Below are 5042 nucleotides of genomic sequence, written 5' to 3' on the forward strand. Positions count from 1 at the left end.
TCCCCCTCTCCCTCTTTTACCTCTCTTTCCCTCTTTTCCCTCTCTCTCCCTCTTGTTCCCCCCTCTCTCTCTCACATACCTACACCAACACACACATACAAATTCACTATGAAATAATCTTGAATTAATAATGGTAAAGAATTTGTATAATGCACATAAGAAATTCGCTTCTTAAATATGTTTTCCCACTAGATTTTCTTTTGGCATTTTTATGTTTGGTCTGGAAGTAGGAGCTATGCTATCTTCTTCCTCTAATCCCAAAGCCAGTTATATTGGTTTCAGATTTTGGTACAAGGCTAGCAATTTCAAGGAGGGAGTAAGTTGATTGCATCAGCACCAGTATTCAACTGGTTATTATTTTGTCAGCACCAAAAGAATAAAAGCAAAGTCACCCTTGAAGAAATCAAAACTCAGAACGTAAAAACAGATGAAATGTTGCTAAGCATTATGCTCATTGTGCTAACAATTCTGCCCACTTACTGCCTTATCCTAAAGCCAGTTTACACTTGCAGGAAAAACATGAGTAATAATATAAGGCTTGAAGATAAATGACTTCATTCCAGTTTGTTGAGTGGCTTAGGTTCGGATGCACTTTGGACTGTCTGTACATGTAGTAATAATCCTGTTCCAAAAGAGGAAACAATATTCTGTTGTGGGTCTTACTTGAGCTTTGTATAAAATTAGTTACTTTTGGGAGCTGAAGTATTTTCTGGCCCTGGAAAAGAAGTGCAGTCTTTGTAATGCCTACCAGTGAGGACCATAGGAAAACAGGTTTTTACATTTTCTTTGTGAAAGATGATCATCAAGGAGGGAGAAGTGTTTAAACTATCAGATAATGTGGTTGTTAATAACTACTTTCTCTACTTGGAATGAGATGGTGGAAGTGAGAGTAACAAGTAGATAGTCAACTGGGGGTCAGCCATTTTATGCATTTTAGAAAATCAGAATAGTTCCCTGTAGTGAGAGTAAGGAAGAAGAATTTCACAATGATATGGGCTGGCCCTAAAGTAATGGAAGTGTCACTGGAAGGGTCACTTTGAAGTAACTGGAGGTACTTTTGTACTTATTTGTATGTGCTGATGAATCTAAAGTAGTGGAGAGAGATAGTTTAGAAAAATTTTAACTAGGATAGGTAGTGCTGAGTTGGAAGCAAATGTGAAGGCTTTCTCCATAGAAGTACTGCTTTTAGAGCCAACATGGTTGAGAAGTGACAGGAAAGACCATTTTGTGAAATCAAAAGGATCAGCTACAGCTTGAGAGGTAGGAGAAATTGTGGGCTGCATGATGCAGGGATTTTCTTTGAATTTTGGGCAGGAGAGTTAGCAGGTTGTTCAAAAGGTAGCATATTTTGTATTTTGCAGGTTATACATCCTTATTTATCCTTATTAATCATGACTTGTATCTTTGAAATTTGATGCCAGAAAAGTTTCAAAATACTTTGTTCCAATACGTTTTAATATATTTCAATTTTTTGTTGACTAAACAGAATTTTTATGCATTTGTGTTTGTTAGCATGCAAATATCAGGTTGAGTAAAAAGTAAGCAACGTTTTGAAGCATGAAGAATTTGTACCGGATTTTTTGCAGTTTTAAATTTTTTAAAAACATTTTTGTGCAATTGTCTGATAATATAGACATAGACTTGCCCAAATGCTTCAATAAATTAATATTGATATTTATTTCGCTGTTGTTACAATTATCAGAAACGGAACTGTCAAAATGCGATATTCAAGCAGTTTTGTTATTCAACTTCAAAAATGAACATAAAACAGCTGAAACTGCTCGTGATATCAATGAAACATTTTCTGAGGAAATGATCAGTGAGTGGTCAGCTCAAAAATGGTTTAAAAAATTTCACAGTGGAGACCTGAGCCTTGAAGATTGTGAGCATAGTGAACACCCATCTGTCATTGATGATGGTCAATTAAAGACCATCCACATAAAACCACTCTATATCTCTAATGCAGCAAGGGTATACTCTCTTCAAACAAAGATTATATGATGCTTACCACCATGCAGTATTAGGTGAGATGCTGCATGGTGGTTAGATGTGGGGCATTGAATGCAGAGGATGTGCAGGGCTTGAAAAAAATGGAGCATGCTTTGCTGGATGTATGATATTAGTATGATTGAATGAAGCACAGATGAGATGGGAGGGAAACTGGGTACAAGAGGTATCAGATATACTGTACAAGAGAGATGACTGAGTATATAAAGGGGGTGGGGTGGGGCTATTGGGTAGCAATGATATAACGAACAGGGCTGGGAAAACAGGATTGGTGGGTGCGAGATAACCGTAGTGCATGAAAGTGATGTGAGGAAGAGAAGAGATGTAGTTTGGTTTGTTGGGGTGGGGTGTGTGACAAGTTTTCTTGTTATATGTAGGTGGAATGCACAGCTCTTCAAGAACTCAATATCAGTGATATGGGCAGGTCTTCTCAAGAACCTCATGTCACCAGACATCTTGGTCCATTGTCATTTCCTCTGTGAGACCTAACATCCTGAGATTGGTCCTTACCACTTCATCCTATGTCTTCTTGGGACTTCCACTTTCAGTGATCGGCACTTTTTATACAGTTGTCTTCATTCATATACCTGACATGTCCAAACCAACATAGTCCTCTCTCTTGCATGCTGCATTTGATTCCTCTTATGCCCACTTTTCTCTTAATGCATTTGCATTTTGTTGTACATGTACAAATGATTGAAACAGGTAAAAGACTATATATATATATATATATATATATATATATACTCTTTTACTTGTTTAAGCCATTTGACTGCGGCCATGCTGGAGCTCCACCTTGCAGAGTTCTTTAGTCAAACAAATCGACACCAGGACTTATCTATTAAGCTTAGTACTTATTCTATTGATCTCTTTTGCCAAACCACTAAGTTATGGGGATATAAACCACTGGTTGTCAAGCGGTGATTGGGGAACACACGCAGACACATACACACACACATATATACGACAGGCTTCTTTCAATTTCCCTCTACAAAATCCACTCACAAGGCTTTGGCACATCATTTAATATCAGTTTTTAATAACCCATCCTTATGACTGACATCGGTATACTTAGCAAAAATATTCTACATAAATATATTCCTACCTTAGTTAAAAAATTAAAGCTTAATTTATAGTCTGATTTGTTCCAAGTAGTTGACTGGTTTAATTCTATTAATAGCAAGAAGTGCACTACGTTTATCCAGTTTGACATTTCTAGTTTCTATTCCTCTGTCAACCCAATCGTACTTAACAAGGCACTCTGGCTCACTCACTACAAAGCAGGTCTCACCAGGGATGAAATTAATGTCATGTTAGCTGCCAGAAAATCTATTGTTAAATTCGATAACAAGCTATGGGTTCAGAAAGATACACCCGACAGTTTTGATGTCATGATGGGAAGTTCTGATTTAGCACAAATCGCTGATTTGGTCGGTATATATATTCTTTACGAGATGACTGACCAATTCCCAAACGTCAGTGGAGGTCTATATCATGATGATTGTCTACTCTACCTTCAAAATGCTTCTAACCAAAAATTACAAAGGGTTAAGAATAGCTTAGTTAAATTTTTCTGAAACATGGGCTTAAGCATTGTTTTTGACGATGATATAACTAAAGCCAACTTTTTGGATATTACCCTTAATTTGCATAATGATTCATATTTCCCATATCATAAACCCTCAACTAATTTAAAATACATTAGGTCTTTTGGAAATTACTCTAAGGCTATTACAGAGAATTTAGTTAGGAATATTTCAGACTTTCTAGATTATTTGCTAATGTTGATATCTTCACCGATAAAGCTGAATTTTATAACTCTGCATTACTTAAAGCAGGCTATAAAGAAAAATTACCTATATTAACCATATTGACATTAATTCTACCTCTATTAATGAGGACATGAAATCAAGTCATAACGATATTAATTTTATTTCGAATAACAATACCAAATCGAGTATTGTAATTCTGCAGCATAAGGGAGATAACCATTATTAAGACCCTTTTTTCATTATGAAGGTACATCGAGGACTTTTAAAGCTAATTACCCTAATAACAAGGTATGTCCTAGCAAAACTGTTTGGTTAATAATTCCGTATGGTAAGATCAAATCCAACCTCCCTTACCAGTTTTGTGAAGCTATAGAAAAGAATTTCCCAAGAAATTCAAGATACTATTCGATTATTAATTCACACCAAGTCAGGATAGATTTTTCTAACATAAAAAATCTTTCACAAATCATCTCTTTCCATAATAAGTTGTTAAATACAAATCCACTTAGTGAAAATACTAACATTGATTTTGTTAAAACTAACCATTCTTTGAATAATAATAACAGCAAGGTTATTGTTTCTGAAGTTGACTCCAATTGCATTCGTTTTCTTAGCAGTAATTCAAAGACTAGAAACTCTATTTTATTTATCAATGTAAAATTACTTCCAGTTCTGACGTCTTTTTTTATATAGATAGTTCTTCATCTCAGTTGTCCAAAAGAATATCTAATCATTACTCATTTAGACATATCAATAAACGTAACTATACTGGGCTTAGTAAATTAATCTGGTATCTAAAGGGTCATAATAAACAATTTGATTTGGAATGAAATATTCTCTCTCTATCTTTTCCATATGATGAAGGTAAATCTTTTTGTCTACTTTGTAACAGTGAGATGTACTTAATCCTGTTTTGTAAACACGTTTATAGAGTGCATTTATTGTTGCAAACATTGGCAGAAACATACCTGTAGTTCCTATAAGTAATTTCTACCATTCTATAAAATTCAACCTTTGACTGTCTTCTTACATTTCACTTTCACTAAATATATCTACTTCCATGCCTTTAAGCTTTATTCTAATTCACCTATTGCTCTATACCTCTCCACTATTAGTTTTCTGCTAATTTCTTTCTTTCTCCTCCTCCTCTATAAACTACCTTGATGTATCTACTAACGTTTTTTTTTTAAAAGCTAGCTAGCATTCCCTTCATCATATACACAGTCGTCACATTCTGTTAAAATGCCTTATTGATGTGTTTGG

At 35.0% G+C, this 5042-nt stretch overlaps 1 protein-coding gene across 3 annotated transcripts in view; it reads left to right on the forward strand.

Annotated features, from left to right (window-relative positions):
- LOC106876453 (dynein beta chain, ciliary) overlaps positions 1–5042 on the forward strand; it is a 628322-nt gene that overhangs the window by 184581 nt on the left and 438699 nt on the right. The window lies entirely within an intron of this gene.

The sequence above is a fragment of the Octopus bimaculoides genome, chromosome 1, assembly GCF_001194135.2.
Source record: "Octopus bimaculoides isolate UCB-OBI-ISO-001 chromosome 1, ASM119413v2, whole genome shotgun sequence".
NCBI classification, from domain to species: domain Eukaryota; kingdom Metazoa; phylum Mollusca; class Cephalopoda; order Octopoda; family Octopodidae; genus Octopus; species Octopus bimaculoides.